General features: G+C 42.0%; 1 protein-coding gene and 2 long non-coding RNA genes across 6 annotated transcripts in view; 2 read left to right on the top strand and 1 right to left on the bottom strand.

Annotated features, from left to right (window-relative positions):
• The window catches only part of LOC310709640 (phosphatidylinositol 3-kinase regulatory subunit gamma), a 248,789-nt gene that overhangs the window by 120,505 nt on the left and 107,306 nt on the right, over nt 1-20,978 (top strand). The gene's annotated exons all lie outside the window — the stretch shown is intronic.
• LOC310709730 overlaps nt 1-20,978 on the bottom strand; it is an 80,892-nt gene that overhangs the window by 1,105 nt on the left and 58,809 nt on the right. The window lies entirely within an intron of this gene.
• Nucleotides 412-20,838, top strand: LOC310709749. Its single transcript, XR_014527672.1, has 3 exons — nt 412-471; nt 18,540-18,615; nt 20,328-20,838. It is a non-coding gene; the product is annotated as an uncharacterized lncRNA (long non-coding RNA).

Here is a 20,978-nt window from a genome sequence, read left to right as displayed (position 1 = left end):
CTTTTCAAACACATTTACACATATAAACCTATTCCATTGTTTGATATATTATGTCACAAAAATGTCTGACCGTACAAAAATAAGGGAGGGGAGGAAAAAGACATGAATAGCTTGAAAGTTTATGGTTCTCCTTCATAAGTTATATGAAGCAAAGTTTTAATTTAGAGTTCTCACTACTGAAATAGCAATAATTCAATATAATATGGATATATTATATGCTATTGGTGACATATAGGATAGTTGTGCATAGTAGATTTTGTATTGTGTGTTTGCATGTCTATTTTTAAAAGTAAAATATATATGCTGCCCTTCATTGTAAGATTCCAGGGCAGTTTACAAAATTAGGAATAATAACATTCAATGTAAAACAGCAATAGGATGATTGTTTCCATTTCAGAGCATTCCAGTTCTGTGGCCTCTTCAGAACTGTGCCCAGACTCTAAGACAGGAGCCTCTGCAGCCCTCCTCACAGTGAGTTGTTTGCCCACACAAATTAGTCCCTGTTTCGTCCTTGAGGTATTTTTCCTTCCCCACTCACCCCACCTTTCTAGTTTAGTGCTAGAGTTACTGCTGGAAGCAGCTGTCTGGATACAACCTAATAGTTGTGTAGGAGGGGAGCTTTCCACCAAGGAGGCCATCTCCCCCCACCACAATGCCATGGAAGGAAAATTTCCAACTGCTGAACATCTCCTCTCCCACACAACTATTAAAAGCACAAAAGGGCCAGTCCTGTATCGTCAGGCAACCCTAGCAAAAGATAAAATAAAATCCAGGCTGCCCATAGTTGCCTTCCCCCTACCTAAGATTCGGCTTCCTCCCCGCCCCCAACCCCTTCCAGGCTTAGTGTAGGGTGGTCACCACTTGTAAATGCCATCAGGGGAAAAGGAACAGCAAGAATAGTTGAAACAGGCTCCAGCTCTAACCTTTCTGCGAGCCTCTATACATTCATTGGGAGAAAGTCTCATTGAATTGCATGCAACTTCATTCAGAGGATTGGGCATCATGTAGTAGAAGAGTGAAAAGAGAGCGTGGCTGCTTCATATTTCCTCTTTGGTCCTATTTTTCAGCTTAGTAATCATCAGCACCACCACCACCACCCCAGCTCCCCATCCCCTGAGATTCCCCCCCCCCCCAGGAACAGGAAGGAAAAAAACAGGATCTCCAAAGCTTTTCTGTATCTCCCCACCTTGTCAAACACACATATGGATGAAAAAGTATGAGCTGGAAAATGCCTAGTTGTGGGGATTAAGCAGCCTCCCCTCAAGCAACCTGCCCTTCCACCACACGGGCACAGTCTATCCACACTGATTTGGTTAAAAATAAAAGCAGAGAGGAGAATTTTAAAAATTCTGCATGGCATGTCCTAAGAACCTAGGAAACCCAGAAATGGGAGCACTAATAGGATCAGAGCACAAGATGAGTGGCATGTTACATAAGCTATTCCTAGTGTTTTATAAGATAATGATAATGAACCGGGGGGGGGGGTGTTGGTGTTGGTGTGTGTTTCCCCAAGACTTGGCCATCGTACTTGGTAAGTAAAACTGTGGTGCCAGAAACCCACTGTCACCTTCTTCTCCTTCTTAGAGCTACCAGTTTATGTTGTGAAACAACAGGAGTACTGGGGGTGGGCAGTATATATTAGCATAATATTAAATGGTTTTTATTGCAAAATTTAAGTGTCCAACTGGGAAAATAAGCATCTGGAATGGCTACTGTGACAGCATGGCTCCTTCCCCTTTACTTATCCCACAGCCTGCTTTCCCTTCTGTCAGGTGGATCTGAGCATAGTTTGAGTAGTTTTCGCCATTGCACAATTAACCAGTGCTATTTCCAAACTATGCACACACCTAAAGAGCAGTACTTGTACAGACTTGGGCAGAAACAAAATAGAAAACAGCAGCAGCAGCTGCCCTCAGCACGACAGCTCCAGCAACCAACATTTCTGCTTCACCTGGCCTGTCTCCATTGTTTGGTTGGGATGCTTGAGCATTTATGATGATTCTAGTTATCTCTTTGCCTTAACTCACCCTACTCAGCAAAGCTCAATTAGGGGCTTCTGTGTCATAGATGCTAGGATTACGGGCCCTCTGAGCCATCAGCTAAGCAGTGCTAATACCCATGAGTTTGCAAACACGGCTTATTTGCATGGGAAACCCTTTGAGCTAAGGGTCAGCAGCTGTCAAGCTTGCCCAACAAGAAACAAATGTGTGTTTTCCAAAGAACTGGGCTCTACAGCACACAAGAGGAACAGTTGTTTTGGGTTGCTCCACAACCCTCCTTCCATTGCTCTGCTCTACATATATTGCCGAGAGAGAGAGAGAGAGAGAGAGAGAGAGAGAGAGAGAAACCAGCATGTCTTCCTAAGAATAATGTGGAGGACTGTAAACCTGTGGAAATGATTGTCATGCCACAGAACCCCTGCAGACTTTGGTAATAGAAGAAACATCTTGCAAATATACAAAAAGGAGAAACTTGGAGAGTGACCCTCAAACACAGGCCAGTGGACAGCATGTATTTAATTTTGCCAAGTATTCCCTGAGCTACTGGGGATCTTTCAAACCAGTAATGCCAAATGCAACACTCAGAAGGCAGTCCTACCCCCATCATTTTCATAGTGGTTCTCAGAAAAATATATTGTTAGGCTCATTTCACTTCATTGCAGAGGTGTAGCATCTGCCCAAGTTTGATCCAGTTTGGAAAGAGTTCACTGGAAGTTTAGTGGGATTTTGTAATATTTTCATTTATTTACAAGTATCTTCCAGATGTTGTTGGAATACAACTTCCACCATGCTGGCTGGGGCTGATGGGAGTTGGAGTCCAACAGCATCTGGTAAGCCACACATTCCCCACTCTTAGATTAACCTATTAGTAGGTGCCAAATGTCCCAACTCTGCATAAAACCACAGAGCTACTAAGATAGTTATGAGACTTAAAATTGTATCCCACTCTCTTTTTCCTATTCAGGAGGCCTTAAATGGTATACAAAGCATTGGCATACAAAGCATAAATATAAGAAAAACAATTATCTAAAAAAATCACTCCACTGAAAACTCATCAATGGTATTTTTAAGGCAAAAGAGTCCCCCAAAAGCCTACAATAAAAGATGTTTCTATTTTCCCCCCTTTACCATTTTAGTATTGTACTCAGGTGAGGTTGTTGTTGATGGGTTGGTTTTCGTGGAAAGAAGTTGCATAGTAGAATTGCCACAAGCAAGAAGTTTCTGCTCTAGTGTCTATCCTCACTGGTTTAGTCTTCTAGTGAAATAGATCTTACAGTAGAGAATATCCAAAGTTTTAAATGGATGGGGTATATGGGGTCTTATGGGAAGGGTAGTACCTCGGTTCTGGGACATGTCATGCTCCTTCTGGGGTATGTCTGCCCACCTTTGGTCCCCACCCTGAAGTCATCTCTCACCTGTGGCTCAGCATGTGGCAGCGGCCCCACCCCAGGAACAGCCTCGACTCGCCGATTAAACTAGGTGAGGTTAGCCAATGGGTCTCAAGCCCTTGGTGAGTTATGGACTCCCCCTCCATGTAAGGCTCCGGTGGATTGAGCAGACAAGACCAACAGTGGGTCTAGCAGTCAAGGTGGTTTCTGCACATTCTGTAAAGGGAAGTGAGGGGCAGGTAGGACTTCTCTTTCGAGACAGACAGATGCCAACGACAAATGGGTGGGCAGGTTCACAAGGCAAGAGTGCAAGTAAATTCAGCAAGAAATGGATGGATAAAGATTGCCTGCATTAAACTCTTCCACCTTTCAGTTCTTTTTAGAGAAGATACTCCACTGAAGCATCCAAAGGGGAAAACACCATCAATTTGCCTGGTAGCTAAAATGTTGGGAACTCTTTTAAATTCTGAAAGCAAATGGCAAGTTGCATTTGGCTTTAACACCCATGGAATGCATTTTGAAAAGCAATATTGCAAATGCATAGTTGTGGGAGAGTTGACCCTAAGATGATCCTGTAACCTTTCTGGAGATCTGTCCACAGTTCTCTTATCTCCAAATTACAGGGATCATCCATTCCGGAATACTTATTCCACACACAAGTGCAGAAACACAGCAGATTTGCAGCCTATGAATGTGAAACACCAGAACAATCCCTGAATACAGACCTCAATTTTTTTTAGCCATTACAACAGCCTGTGACCCTTTGCTAGCTGAACAGTTGTCATTTAAAAAAAAAACTGTTCAAAATGTACTAAATCTGAGAACTCTAGATTGGCACTTCTAGATAACTTTGTTATGTATGCAGCTTTCTGTGAAAGTTCTGTTTCCATCTCATTGTTTCCCTATTACACAACCAGTGGGTGGTAATAGCCCCTGCTGTGACTGTTAGGCTGCCTTCCCCTCCCCTGGGAAAATGCTGCAAGGGAGCCTCGGGAGGTTAAATTATTGGTTGTTAGTAGTGATTAGCACCCACATTGCACTTTCATCTCCAGACTGCTTTATGAGCAGTTAATGAATAAGAAAGTGAGAACTGGGTGTCACTGCCCAGGGTGTGGAAGGCCCTCCAGGGAAAAGGATAACATTCTATCAAACTGTTTATGTGAGTGGTTCTTTGTAAGTTATACTGGAGTCATTTGTGCTAACCCCATTGGCTAGACAGCTGATTATTTTCCCCAAAGGCTCAGTAGAAAAGGAAGGTACAGTGAAGGAAGAAAATCCAGTAAGGTGGGGCAGGGGCAAGTGCTACTAGTCTCTTGTAAGGTTAGAAATAGTTCATCTGTGAGTGCTTGCTCTGGCAGCACATACACTAAAAATTGGAACGATACAGAGGAGAAGTAGCTCATCTGTGCATAGAATGCTCCATCCATACTGCCACTTGTTCAGTAACTTAAGCATGGGGTGGGGTGTTGCAACAGATATATTTGGTGTAGGATTGGATGGATCCACTGAAGTCTGGTCAGTCCCAGGGCCAAGAGGGGACAGGACTAAGTCCATTTCCAGGGGGAATCTTTAAATAAATGCAGACATTTTTCATAAATACATTTAAAAACAATTTAGGATGTGGTATGTGGATTCTCTCTCTTTCTTAAAAACTGCTTGGACCAGTTAGAAAGTGAAGTGCTTGCTGCAGATCTTTAATATAAGGCATGGGTTACAATGTGCTGCCAGTTCTTGGGTAATTGTATGGAGGAAAATATGGCTTTCCCCATAAGGTGTTTTTTTGTGTTTTTTTAAGGTAGGAAGGAATGGACTGTGATCAGAAGGGTCTACAGACATTCAATCTGATCCATGTGCCTACTTCCCCCCAATTTGATACTTATCAGTTCATCAGATGTGGGCTGGGGAGATGTACTCCAAATTGCAGAGTGAATCAAAATTCTCCCCCAACCTTAGTTCAGAGTCAGAGAATCAGGAGTTATGAGGCTATGTAATGGTGTCCCAAAGCCTCCTGTGTGTTGCACCTGTAATTTCCATGTCTTCCTCCAGTATGGAAGAAACACTCATTGCACCTTGTCTGTTGGCAACTGTTGACCATAATGGAATAGCAAGCCCTTTCTTTCCATCGAGGGATGGATACATGGTTGAAAGAAAGTAAATGATCAGAGTGTTTTAAGGGGTCTCCCTTCAGATATCAAATGGCAAAGTTTTTTTGTATCTCTTCTCCCCGCAATAAAACAGCTGCAGGGGTTAATTTGGTGTTCAGTTGAATACCACCCAAAATACGTAAGATGGCTCAGAAGTGTAGACTGAATGTATTTAATTGGGGGACACAAACATGTTTCTAAAATGATGGTGAACAGAAAGGTGTTATTTATTGGCATTATAGTTAGAGCACTAGCACTCTTTCTCCAAAGCAGTATTTTGCTAATATTTTGAGGAGGCTTGTAAGTATGTAGGAAGTCCCCTTCAGACTTTTGTGGTAATTGTGGGAAGGTTGGAGGTACAGTAGATGTGCCCGTTGACACTGGGGGTGCAATGTGAACCGAAGAATTACGTTCAGATCGGCCACATCAGCTTTCCTTCTGATAACTCCCATCTTCAAAGAAGATATTGCATTGTAAATTTTCATATATGTTAATAGAAATAGGAATTCTCTTCACGCTTCCTTTTTGGTGTTTTGAAAGCACCATTCAATGGAACAGTTAAAAGCCTCCTTACATTTCACAATGCATTCCTCTTGCCTCATGTGGAAACTGAGAGTGCCTTCTCTGAGAACCTGCTCTTGGGGAGTGCACATATGGCAATGATTTAACAAATACAAATGCTGTCTGCTCAGAGTGCAGGTATGGACACTTGCAAAGCGATGTCTACAAAAGTGCTTTTAGAAAACCCGCAAGCCACAGAGCTTCAAAGGCTGAAGTGTGTACACAGCCTTAGAAACAAATGCAGTGCCAAAATCAGCAAACGAAACAAAGGCTTCACTTCGCTCAGACAACAAATGAAGGCACCTTAAAGTTAGGCTTTTCTGTTTTTGTCTTAGGCCATTTTCACATAACATTAAAAGTGCCTTTTAACCTCCCACACACTGTTTGCATGGATGTGTGAATATTAATTGGGATAGGGACAGGACAGAGAGAGAGCTAATTTTTAATTGTTTGCTCATTCTGTACAACATAGCTTTTGCATTAACGTGAAAAATGCAGGCTTTTTACTGTCGCACGTAGTTGTGCACATATCGGCTGATTCCATGCATATTTACTCAGAGGTAAGCCTCACATAGATCAATGGTAGATGTGCATAAGACTGCCACCTTAGAAGCTTGGTTCCATGTGCCTTTACTCAAAAGGAAGCCTGTGTTCTATATGAGACTTACTTCCAGGTAAACATCAGCCTGAAAATCTTTATTGGTTTTACACCTTCTTACCTGCTGAGCAGTTGTAATAATGCCCCACCCCTGAAAAAAAAGTCTCCTTCTCAAAATCCTTGGCGTTCTCAATATGAGTGCTTGTTGAGAGCTATCAAGTAAAAGAGGGCATTACAATTGCCACAACAAGCAGAAAAATAATAATTAAGTGGTCTGCCAAGACCCTCAACAGTTTTCATGGGGGGGGGGGGGTTTGGGAACTACTGCCTTAATGGTTTCCCCCCTAAAACATTGTTACGCCAATGCAATGTGCTTTTTGAGTTTTTGCATGTTGTAACTTGTTTCTGATAGATAGATACATGCATCCTCCCTTTATAATCTTTAGTCACTTCTGGGCATTATGCGAGTGAATCTAGTTTTATAAAAAAAAAAAAAAAATCAGTCAGCTTTGTACGTCCGATAAACACAGCTAATTTACCGGGTAAAGCAAAATCCTATAATCTGTGGTTTTTCCAAAAGAGGATGGTGTTTGGAAAATTGGGGGGGGGGGATACAACTAGAGAGGTGAGTAGACAGATATGCACACAATTAGATGGGGGGGAACATACCGTAAATATATAAAATGTTTCATGGAGTATGCAGTCTGCACTTCACCCACTGCAGCTTCTGATCTATAACACATTGCTGGACAATCACATTTTTCTAGGCATTTGCAGACTGGAAGAGCAATCTAACCACCGCCACCCTTTGCCTTGTGGTTTGGATTGGGCAGAAGTGTCCTCTCTGCCCAGCCCTGCCAGTCTCCATTGGCCTTTCACTGGCTGTGGAGATCCCAGTACCACTCCAGTGGAATTGACTGTCCCTCGCTTCTACCAACCAAACATGGAAGTGAGTGGAACTGCTGTCACTTGGATCTCCACCAGCTGCAGCCAATGCAAAGCCCCCAATGGGCTTTCCAGCCCCAGAGCTGTGCCAACCTAAGTCAGTCTCATTGACATCAGCTGACAGGATCAGATCCACTCCGGCCACTATGTGAAGCAGGGCAGCAGGTACAGCAGTACTTCATTCAAATAATAATATTGTATCCATGTTAACTTTCCTGATAAATCCTTAAATTCTTTTAATTTAAACTCTCCTCCCACTTGTTTTAATAAATTTCTATAAGCTGTCCAACCTTCTATCATATTCTTTTTCATTACCGCTATGGCTTCCAGCAGTGAGAGCCAAAGTGGTGTTTCTTTCTCCAATAACTTTTGGTATTTATCCCATATTTTATACAATTTTTTCTGAATTATGTGATTTGTAAATCCTTTCTGTACTTTCACCTTTTCATACCACAAATAGACGTGCCAACCAAAAATATTACTATGACCTTATAAATCTAAAATATGTGGATTCTCCAATGTCATCCATTCCTTCAACCAACAAAGAGAAGATGCTTCATAATATAATCTCATATCCAGAAGGGCGAAATCTCCTCTCTTTTTTGCATCTATCAATATTTCATATTTTATTCTCAGGTTTTTGCCCTTGCCAGATATATTTAGAAATATCTTTATGCCATGTATGGAAACAATCTGTCTTGCCAATCACCGGAATTGAGAGAAACAAAAACAACATTCTTGGTAATACATTCATTTTTATAGTCAACACTCTACCTAACAGTGAAAGTTTCATTCTGTCCCAAATTTGCCAATTTCGTTTAATATCTTCCCAGTATTTTAAATAATTATCTATGTACAAATTTATATTATTTGCTCTTAACCATATACCTAGATACTTGACTTGACTTTCAATCTTTAGACCTGACATATCTTTGTTTTTACTCTGATCGTTCATATTTTTTACCAAGAGTTTGGTTTTGTCTTTATTAATCTTAAGACCTGCTACATCTCCATTTTTTTTATCTCTTGTAATACTTTTGGGATTGACTCTATTGGTTCTTCTACAGATATCACCACGTCGTCTGCAAATGCTTTAATTTATATGGTCTCTGTCTCACTCTTATACCTTTAATTTCTTGATTACATCTTACAACAAGGGCGACAACGGGCAGCCTTGTCTCGTTCCTTTAGTTATTTTGCAATTCTCAGTCAATACATTATTTACTATCAATTTAACATACTCTTCAGTATATATTGCCCAGACTCCATTTATAAAAGTGTCTCCACAGCTCATATATTCCAAAACTTTAAAGGCAAAATCCCAGGAGACATTGTCAATCTCAGCATATCTTTCATGTCCAGTAGTCTTCCATGACTGTTCCAGTCCAAGCTGCCTAAAGTAGCTTTGACCACATGGATTTCCTGTTTCGTGACGGTCTTCTCACCAAATCAGAAATGGGTTTTGCAACACCCATAGTCTAATTTTAGAAGTGGTCACTAGAGCAGGATGGTTACATTTGGTTCCTGTTCTCAAACCCAGGCTCCCCATCACTTCTTGGCACACAGAAGAGACTGTGTTTTGGATCATTGACACTGCAACGTGTTGAAAACCGAGCTCACATGCTGTATAAAATACCAGTACAGTAGGCATCCAGGCTGTTGTTTAAGGGCTATGCAACCCTCTTTACAATGTCAGCAATTCATTTTATGTGGCATGATCTCATCATTAAAATGTATAGCAGGTAAAGTGGTAAGAAGGCATCTTAAGCCTTCCCAATTTAAAGTAGCAACCTGAAGATTTAAGTTGATAGGGGTGCCTATCAACTCTACAATTCTATGATTTTATGTTGCCGTTTTGAGAATGGTAACCCATTTTTACCTACCCAAATTAAAGGAAGAGGCTGATTTGTAATGTAGAGTGTTAGTATGCCATTAAGGAACCCAGTTAGTTACATGTTGCAAGCATTCATGAGTTAATAGATCTAGGCTTCTCAATTACAATACACAAAACAGGGTCCATATTACTTTATTTTTATTGTAACTATTTCTGTTTGACTCCAGGCATTATGGGGCTGGAGTTATTTTCATCCCGCCAGTGATGACATGCATCTAATCCCAGGGGCTGCCAGTCAGGATAAATGAGCCCTTCTGTAAGCAAGAGTGTATCTTTCTGCTGCTGTTCCCATGCAGAATGAGGGCTGTTCTGAGAAGGAGCAGCTAATTCCATTAGCTGGCATATTTGCCAGCCAAATCTGGGTATTCCCTAAGCAGCATCTAACAGTACACTGGCTTGGAGGAGCAATAGTTGCATAAGCTTCTTTAGTTAAAAATGCAACAAATCCATTTTGAGACTTCAGATAGTCATGTGAATGACCCACGTTTGCAATACTTGTGTTTGTGTGTCCCCATGCAATCAAAGTTCTGCAGGAATTCTGCACATTTTGGGTGCACTGTCATGGTCCTAGTGGGGAGACCTGAAAATGTTACTTAACAGGTATGCATCTGGCTGTTTCAACCACTTCTGCCAATGCTTTGACATTTCTGTAAAGTTTGTACACGGATGGCATGCATGTCCAGTACTAATAGAGCACTGCACAAACATGTAACAAGCCAACATGCTAGCTTCTCTAAACGATGGGTAAGCATGCATGCCCACACTGTCACTATTAGAAGAGCGGTCACTGATTGTGCCCAGTACTTCATTAAACATTTTAGACATTAGACATTTTAGAACTCTGAAAAACCAGGATTCTAAAATAGACAGGGAGCCTCCATGAATACAGGTTTGCAACCTAACACAGGTGTCCCTGGTTGTGACAAGAAAGATAACAGTGGCGGTGTCATCTCTTACAGCCCACTACACATAGTTAAAACATCACAGTTATCACTAGAGAAGCTATCTTTGTCTAAGAACTGAACCACCTTAGAGCTGAAATGGCATTTTACAAATAGTGAAATCTGGTGATGTTTCAGAAACCAAAATTTGGATATTTTTCTCTTTCTTGGCATGCAACAGTCAAATTTCAGAAATGAAACTTGAGGTCAGATTTGGAATTCATGGTTTGTATCCAATGCAGATGTAAGTAAGTGCCCCATAAGTCACTGCCCAAAATGGCATCTGCCTCCCCTCCAGGGAAGAAAGAGTGAGGGAGGGTCTACATCAGGAACTAGGGTGGAGGAAAGAACAGCATTAGGATATGCTGTCTCAGTGAATCCTGCCACCTGAGGCAGTCATCTCACTGTGCCTTATGGGTGGGCCAGCCCTGCAATCAGCATAAGGATTTCCACTTGTGCAATGGGACTTTCTCCCCTTTTTCTGCCCCATGTGCCCCCTAAATTTGCTCTGGGTTTCCCCCCAACCCTCTGGAGCAGATTTGGGGAGAGTGCAGGGGGGGGGGGAGAGCTGGATATAGACAGAGGATGGAGAGGATCTGAAAGTTTGATCAGAGCGCTACATGAATTTGCTTCCGCTCTACGCAACATATGCATAGTGTGTGCAAGGGATTGTGGCCAATTGATTTTTCCAGTGGTGTTCTGCAGAAAAAGTGATCAAAACTGACACGGTTTCTAACTCTCTATCATCTACATTCTGAACTGTAGTATAGCCCACAATGTGTGAGAAACATTGAACTTTCATAAATGAACACTAACTAGCTACTACTAGCTGAATAACAAAACATGTCTGCTGTCCAATATGACTGTTTGGACATTCAATATCTTCATCATTCTGGAGAACAGAAGTCTTCTTTTCCCTAGATCAGGAAAAAGCCAGCATGGGCATAGAAAGAAGTGAGTGGCATATCCTGGGTTAAAAATCATGGTCCTGATCCGGGCATTGTCATGACTTAGTATTGCTGGAGGCAATGGAATTGAAGCTAGTCATAGCTTTAGCTGAATCAGGTCCCATATCTCTCACGGCAGAGGCCTTCCTGTTTAACCAAGGTCAGGGAGTCTTAAAGGCAGCATGCTTAAGACATGAACTGTTGCTAATGGCCTGGATTCTTAGAATTGCTGAGTGTATCAAAAGAGACTTCCTTAACATTTCCGGACATTGAGGAGATGTTGATATGGGGGGGGGGGGATAAATAACTTATTTCCCCCAAGAGTACCCCTCCTAATTAAGTTATGTGGGTGCAGGAAATCCCTCCACCGTTCTGACCCTGATGAAGTTGAAAATCTTCTACTGCAGCCCTGGAAAAGGACAGTGACTCAGATGTATGTATCAGAGTGCAAGGCCAGTCACACAAGGCTGGGCAGGAGCCAGTGCTAAAGCAAGGGACCTCGTCGTGGTCTCTCTGGGGTGCGTTTCCATAAGGAAATCAGAAGTATTTACAGACGATAAAAGAGCGCAGTGCTGCCAGGAACAGTTTAAAAGCAGAATCGCCTGCCTATAAATTCTCTCCTTTACTGCAAGCAAATAGGAATGAGATCCCAGCAAGCATGTAAAGGCAGCTGCACACTGAGGGAAAGGAGCTCCCACGCTGCGGGATGTTTCTATATTTGTCTTTTTAAACTGATCATTTTAAATAGGAAGTGATTTTAGCACAAGCCAAGAGCGCCTTGCTGCCTGCTCAGGCTCCCGGTCTTGCATTAAGGGATTTGAATGCATGAGAGTTGTGCATAGCAAAGAGACAGCCTGATCATTGGCTCCAGAATCCTCCACTAACCACCACTCATTCTGCATCCATAAATTTGATTAAATTATGTATAAATCTATGTAATTTTGCATATGATGCTGGACTGGGAACATTGGTGGGTAAATTCTTTTTTGAAGGCAGGCTCATGTGGAAGGATATAGAAATAAGTAAAGGAAGGAGAGGCTAGCCACTGGGAAGCTACATGTGACCTCAGAATATTGACTAGGCACTGCCTTTATGGTTTTCAAAACAGCGATGAGGATTAGAAACCTTGTTTGCTTTAAAATTAAAGTAAATATTCTCAAGATTTTAAGGGGCATAAGAATCTAGGTTCTGTAAATGATAGCTGATGCCTGCAAATGCCTTGTATCTGTAAACACTTGTGCAAATCAGAGTCCTGAAAGAAAGTTGCCACAGCATTCCCCCCATTTCTCTCATGGGGGAAGCCTGTTTCATGGACCCTCTTACATTTGTCCTAACAGACTTCCCTAAATTTTCTTTTTATTTATGTTTATACTCCTGACTTTATTGACATTCCAGTAAAATGATTCTGTAGGGCATCTCAAAAGAGACATGACAAAATCCAAACATGTTTGCTAGGAATCTATTGTAGAGTGTTGGTCATTCCTATTTAGCTTTGAAAATAGGTTTCCAGCTAAAGCACGTTTGAAGAGAGTGGAACTACAGGCAGCAGCTTACAATTCTATAGAGCATATACATACCTATTCTTTAGAGAATATACATTTGTTTCTGAAGCAAGTGGGCTAGAACTGAGTTCAATATTTTTCTCCCTGAGACTTCAACATAAAACACTCCCTTTGGTTTGTATAGTCTCAGCTTCCATTATCAGGGGGCACAAGTTGCATCACAAGGCTAGGACATGAGCTATGGGTGCCCTTGGAACACCACAGAAACACCTATCTTACCTAGGTACTTGCACAGCCGCCCACAGATTGGATGCCATAAATAATTTCTGTCTCATCTGCCATGGTGTTTTTCTTTTCAACTGGGAGCTCAGCTGAGGACAATCCAAGGATATGCCTGCACATGCAGCTCTTCCATTTCTGGGCCAGCCCAAGACGTTTTTCCGCCTGAGGCGGAGCAACAAATGGAGCCTCCCTGCCACCAACGAAAAAGTCAACATGCATAGTTCCCAAGGTCAGCCAAGTTATCTTGGCACCTGAAGCAGAAAATCCCACAAGTGCCTCACCTCTCCTTTCTGGCAGGAAAACTAAAATAAAAATAAATTGAAATAACTAACTGTTAGCTGCCCTTTCATCACATCCCAAATCAGACTGCCTGAGGCAACCATCTCAGGAGCCATCCTCACTCATGCCCTCCTGGCTTGACAGTACCAAACCAAAGGTCTGTACCATGTGGCACAGAAAGCTCACATTGGCTCATACAAGCAGTGGGACCTTCATTGGGTCAACCTTTGTCTGCCATGGTAGAGGAACACATCTCTGCTCATGATATTGTAGTTTGGATGTGATTAATAACCTCCAACCCATGGAAAAAGTGCCATGCAGACTGTGGTTGAGACTTGGGCTGGATCTAGACACATCAAAGAAGTGTTTATGGAAAACATGTGGTAAACTTTATACAGTGGTACCTCTAGTTACCTACTTAGTATGTTCCGGGGTGCTGTTCACACCCTGAAAAGTCCACAACTAGAGTGCCGCTTCTGTGCATGCACACGGCATGATAGAGCACCTCTGCGCATGCGCGCACGGTGAAACGTGGTGAAAGGCCTTGTTCGTATCCTGAAAAAACGCAACCGGAGACTGACGTAACAAGTGGTACGACTGTATGAGAAATTGTGTTTGCAAAAACGGAACTTCACAGCGCCATCTGGTGTCACAGTGCTTTCATACGTATACAACGCATATAAAACGCTTTTTCTTTACCAATCTAGCTAAGTCCTTGGAGTTAATATCTCAGACAAAAGAAGTGACAAGTTCAACTGAATTAACAAAGCCATTCTATGAGGATGCTCTTCCTCCCTTCCTCCCTCTCTTCCTTTAAGAGCAAGGAGGTGATTGCTTTTTATGCAAACTCTTCTTAACAAAGTCACACTAATCCCCACACTAATCCTTAATGCTTCTTGGAGAACCCCACAAAATAAAGGAAGCACGTCTGCAACTGCAGAAGAACCCAAGAACCTTCTGGGAGCACAGTAGTATCTCAGAGATGCACAGCCAGGCTTTTAATGGAGGGCTGGATAGTTTTCCCGCCTGCTAATTAAATGACTCTGGATCATTAGAATCTTGTAATTTAGCTGTTCAGGGAGGCAGATGCTGGCATATCAAAGCAGCATGGCCATATTTTTGAAGAGTATTCCAGTTAGCTATCTTTACTAAGATGGATCCTATAGTATTCATGTTGAGGTCATTCATACTGTGTGAAATACAAGAAATCCCAAGTTTAAAAAGGTCATCTATTGGAGCAAGCTCTGTTTCAGAATACTCTTTTTTTTTTTTTTTTTTTTGTCAAGCAGGACAGTCTGAAAGTTCCTCTTTTACTGTCTTGTGCACTATTAGAAATCACAATATATATTTACTTGAAATATACATTTGTCTGGATGTGTTGAACATCACACATACAAAAAATATATATACACAATAAGTGTACATACAAAACTATCCTGAGTAAGAGTGGAAAAGTCACACATCAAAGGCATAACTGCTTCATAGTGTGAGAGAGTGGCTGGTTTGGGGGGCTCATGTATACTTGACTATGCTATGTGATAGGTTAATGTGGCAATTATTTGAGCTTCTAAGTAAAACTACTGATAACTCATTGTCAAACTATTTTCTTTAAACGTTTATTCTAAAAAGAAGCCTAATTTTCAGATGTAGAGAGAACAAGGTTGCTCAATATTTGATAATCCATTTCACCTATATAGCATGAAAATTGAGGTAAGATGGGAAAGCCACAGGGATTGTGTCAGATCGTGGGCCATCCCTGTCTTCTTCCTTAAGTTGGTTTGTTTGGATAGGGCCGTGGAATGGTTCCTCCCTGCAACTTCATTCCTTAAACCTGGGATGGCATCCGCAATTCTCCTGGGCTAGCAACATGCCTCACCAACCCTGTGCTCCTTCTCCAGTTTTCTGATGAATGGCACGTGTATCTCTCTGCATAGTGTTAGCCTAGGATATTTTCCATAAGAAACAGAACATCAAAATACAGAATTGACTTCCATTTTTTAATAACATGCAAAGGGCCAGGTTGCAAGAAGTGGAGCCACATCTGGAATCTGCCACCTAAAATGACACCTAAAGGTTGCTTAATGGAAAACTAGCTTCATATTCCAGATGGAGAAAATCTCTCTCTTTCTGTTAATGCTGGCTTACCATCTTATTGCCCTTTAATATTTTCTCCTCATTCATTTTTTCTTCTGCAAAATGTGTATTTGTTCATTGAATTTCCTAAACAAAGTATAAGCAATTAAGGTAAGCTTTGCAAGAGATGAACTATTGGGACAAAACAGAACTCCTTGCAAAGTCATCTTCTGTCCAGGGTAGCTTGACGTAAAATGGCAGCCCAATCCAAACTATGCTTATTAAGCTCCATTCAGTTCAGTAACATTTTATCCAGACTAAATGTTCTTAAGATTCCAGTCTCAGTTTTGCCAAGAGCTGAATTGTCTGGTGCAACCAAGAGTCCAGGCACAATTCTGCTCCCATGCAAGTTAAAATAACCAAGACAGACTAAACAGCTTAAAAATAGATTTCAACAAGGAACTAACTGTAAAGCCAATTCCTGAAAACATAACCTTAAGGCAATACTTACTAGAATCGTAAACCTGCTGTTCATCCCTAAATGCTTTTACTGATAATACTGTATATACTTAATAATGCAGTATGATGGAATGTTGGAATATTGCTTTTACTTAAAGTAAGGACAAAGGGTTGTGAAATCCAACCCCTCATGTTTTTCCTAGTGCACACAGTTTTGCGGCAGTTAAAGGCACAGGAGCTCTGCCCTCTGCCCCCCCTGCTCCCCCCCCCCCCAAATAAGCAAAGGGCCTATTTTCAAATGTTTGCTATCATGGGGTTTTTTGCATATGGCCCCCTTTGGGGAAAATTTTCAGGGAGGGTGCAGCAACTTCCAGCAAAATTATTGCTGCCTCCAAATAGATAAAGCATTAGATCAGATGGAATAAGGCAGTCACTGCAATAACAAATGGAAGCGATAGACCAGCTCTTCAGAGTGAGGCTCAGGCTTCTAAAGCTTAGAAGCAAATCATTGGATATGGAGGGTAGATGGGGAAGAGTAGCATTTAGACTCCCCTCTGCCACCAGCCTCAAAGTATGACCTCAAGCAAATTGATTAATTTCCCCTTTGGAAGGAACTCTCATTATTCAGTTCCCCAAGCTCCGCAAGGACATTTGCTGCTGTGACCAGCTCAGCTGATTAAGGGCTATGAAGAGGTTGGTTTCCTCCCCTCTGTCCACAAGTAGGCAAGTAGGGTCTGGTTTGTTGCAACGAAGGTAAATGCAGGTTTGGGAAAGGGGCTTAATCCCTGAGAGGTGTGCATCACATGGACTGGCACTATGCCGAAAGAGTATGTTGGGGAGTCAAAATAGGACATTAAGCAAGACAGGAGCTGGAAATGCTAGGCTCTCCTGGTAGTAATTTAAAGTTGGGTGACAAGATGCAAAGGAAGGAAGGATTCCTGTACCTTTTAAGAGTATTATAGAAACAAGAGATTTTGCAACAATAGCTTGTTGTGTAGAAACAAGAAAAGCTATGTTGCTGAAATTGTTTCTGTAAAACTATTTTGGTTTTCTGTGTTTGGTGTATTTATTACAAATATATATCTGCACAAAAACAGACATCAGCAATCAATAAGTGCTGATGATGACAGAGAAAAACTCTTAAAAATTTATACCTAAACTGCATATTTTCTTCATAACTTTGATAAGCTTTGCTGTGTGCTATCGCCGTGTCAAATATGTTCTGTTAATTTTGAGATTTCAACTAACTTACCACTTTAACTCACAATATGCATCACAAATCATTAGATCAAATTAATACTTATAATATGCAAGTAGGAAGTTAATAACCAAGATAGGTGGGAGGATGGGATGGGATGGCATCAAGGAATCAAATGATAATTTCACAACATGCTGGTTTGGGGGCAATATTGATGTAGTTCATAGGGTGGGAAACCCATGGCCAAAGACCCAAAGCAGCCCTCCCCACCTCCACATTGGCCCTCTGGAGTCTCCCAAGGCACCTTCCTCAGCTACACCCCTCACTGGCCCTGTTTGCACGTAACTTGAGTTAGAATGTGTCCTTGAGCTCTGATCATTCTTCTTGCTTGCCTGGGAAAATGATTTTTGTGTAGAAACAAGCCTACTGTACAAAGGTAAAACTAACATCAGTTGCTCTGCTTTATTTTACTGCTGGCCCCACCCACCATGGTTTTGTGCTCTCCCCCCCCCCCCCCCCACAAAAATGGTTTTCTGGAAGGGAATGTTGCCTTCAGGCTGAAAAATGTTCCCCACCCCTTTAGTACCCAGAGCAATCCAGAAAGCACATCCCATTTGTTATTAAATTTGCGTAAGGTGTTCCTTCATATGTAAGCCACTCATCCTCAAAATTTCAGTTCTAAGAGTTAATTCAGACATGCATTCTCATCGTTCAGTGAATATAAGATGGTCATGCCTTGTATGTATGAAACAGCCATCACAGATCAGTTACCATAGAACTTTCATAACACCTCAAAGATGAACTTTTTCAATGGAAGCCATTCATATATTCAGCTGCAAGTTATCAATGGGAACAGTCATCTAGTAACGTACATACATAAATGAATCAGCTCTTAGCTCGTGTCTCTGGGATGCACAGCTGTGTTATGGTTGGCACAGAAGAGGTAGGCACTGATCTTCTTCAGAAGGTACCACACCCACACTTCTTTGAAAGCAGTGGGGATCATTCCCTCCCATAATGAGCCACATGCTACTTCCTGAAAGTATCTAGTGAATTGCTTCCTGCTATATGTCACAAGCCAAGATGGGCGACCATCAAGAGAGCAGATGGTCAGCCTAAACACTGCAACCACCCTCAGGCCACAATAACCGAAACTGTTCCCGTAAACTATTTCAGATGGTGCTCTAAACACTTCAATTGTGGCATCCAGTATGGAAAGATGGGAGCAACTTTACCTTCAAAATGTTTCACATATCCATTGTGGTGCACCTCTAAGTAATTAGCTGTATCTACCTCCAGAATTAATGTAACCTGCATTTCCTCTCCAGGGCTAGATCTCAACAGCCCATTCACCACTCAGTAACCACTGGATGGTTCAACAAGGACTGCTGCCACTGCCACATGGTAGGCACAATTATGTCTTTAAGCCAAGGAGTCTTCTGGATCATTATGTTGATAGCGCTACACATCTCACTGTTCCACAGCAAGACAAGGGCATTGACAGGAGTGACAACCATAACATCATTCCATATGTCTCCAAGGGTGGACTATCTTAATGATGAGTGACACTTACCATTGTAGGGGACTCAACCACAGCCAATCCAAACTTAACCAGGTGCTGTCCATGAACAGACCACCTGCCCATAACAATGGGGCCATTCCCACCTTTTGAAGGGCTCCCAGCCCACTCTGTAGTGAAGACCAGATTGAGCGTATAACCTGCAATGATGAGGCAAATGATCACAAGCTAACAAACCCTAAAAAACTATAGAAAGCAACCTTTTTGCAAGATGTTTCATGTTGCCGTAATGTAGTGTCACTTTTGCAAAACCAATATGTGAATGTTGAGGTGGTTCTTCCACTTTTGGAGGAAGAAGTTGTTGCAAGTCTTGGCCAACACAAAGCCCCTCTTTAAAACAAAACACAGCTCAGCAAAAACAGATCTAAAACGAGCAGGGGTGTTTGCATCTGCTACCCATTCATATTTTTTGTAGCAGTTCCCCTTGACCATCATGAGAAAATCAATCTGGATTAGCAGGCAATGACCCATGTGAACATGCCAGTCTGAATTTTGTTTCCAGATGCTTTGGACCTTTACAAAAGGGATGAAGTCACACCTTTCTGAGAGACCTGATCTCTATGATGAGTGACACTTCTAAAGACATTTCAGATGTTCATTTCAACCAGAGTCAAGATTAAAAAGATAGCCGATGAATAATCCAGCCAGGGACTGCCTAGAAATGGAAATAACAGGGATGGGTGACTGATCTGCTTGCAGTGAGGCGATGGGATGATGTCATCATAATGCAGCCAGGCAAAGGATAATCTGTTCCATGATTGGCTGTGATGAAGTTTTGTTCTGAGATCCTCCTAGCCTTTCGCTGCTTCATTAACTCTCACAGATTCCTCCTGTCAAATAGGATTGGGTTGATTCAGGAGGAAAGCAAGGAACAAGGTTATGGATCAGCCTGCACTTTAAAGACTTGAAACCTTTTCCATGGTGTTAACTGAAAGTTAACCCTTTAGCTGTTGAAAGTTTAGCAGGAGGGGAAGTTCTGCAGGGCCTAATACTACAACAGCAGCTCTTGTTGGCCTGCCTTGGGAATACACTGCAAGGCTGTATATCCTGAAGTCTCCTCTTTGAATGGAGGGCAAATTCAGAATATTTACATGGGGGAAAGGATGATTATGAGTTCCAGCAAAGAGTCATGATAAAAATGCAAAATTGATAGTCATCTGTTTGACTTCTCTTCAAGTCCCTTAAATAGAGTTGGGTGTCACTCTTTTACTTGGAATGATAAGCACCAAATATTGCTATAGTTCAGATGTGGGGGAACCTTGGGCTCTCCAGATGTTGTTGAACTACAACTTCCATCAGCCCCAGCAAACATAGCCAATGGCCAGAGATCCCAATGCTTGCTATAATTCACGTGAAAACTTCTAAAATTCTGCACTTGCACACATTTTCACAGAATTTAGCACTTGGAAGTTATATATGAGAGCAGAACTGTAGCCAACCTATCCTTGTCCAGAAAAGGTGGAGTTTGGTCAAATTCCTCCTAAGATTTATGCCAGCTGTGCTCTAGCCATCATCCTTCTTGCTTCATTACCTGCAGCTCCCAAGAATACCAGAGTACAAAATCAGAAGAGGCCCCAAGGAGTGATACTGTTAAGAGTCCTTTCCATATTCCTATTCCATAGTGAGATAGAGCATCAACAGGAGTGGAAACTATGTCAGTCAGAAAATCTCTGAGAGTATTCAGGAAACTGCCATAAGTCTCCAAAGATGGACCGTCTTAATGGCTCCCCCACCCCTGCAGGGTCATACTGCCATTATCAAACCAAACCTCACCAGAAAATGGTTCGTTCAGGACAGCAGACTCACCAGTGGGATACTGCCGTTAAACCTTGTTGCAAAAACCAGATTAAGAATATGTCCTGCCACATGAGTTGAGTTGTTTATGTATTGAGACAGCCCTATGACTGCCACAACTCAGGAAGCCCCAGCGTGAATGCTAAACTCCTCCAATACCATGATGAAGGAGTTCTTCAACACACACACTCCAAAACCAGCTTCACACCAGCTCAGCCAGGAAGGCTGTACAGAACAGACCCAATTCAGCCTCAGAGCAGATCAGCTTCCTCGTGTGGTCATTATCCCCTTCTCCCACGATTAAAGTGCCTTTTGGCCTAACACGTTTGTTGTCTAGCTGGTTTTCTTGTTTTTGTTGTTGTATTCCCCAGTGTCCAGGCTTTCTGCAGTACTC

This window comes from Podarcis liolepis (assembly GCF_965112155.1).
Source record: "Podarcis liolepis genome assembly, chromosome: 6".
In the NCBI taxonomy this organism is placed as follows: domain Eukaryota; kingdom Metazoa; phylum Chordata; class Lepidosauria; order Squamata; family Lacertidae; genus Podarcis; species Podarcis liolepis.
The sequence above is the reverse complement of the archived record's forward strand: the minus strand, read 5'-3'. Positions and strand labels throughout refer to the sequence as shown.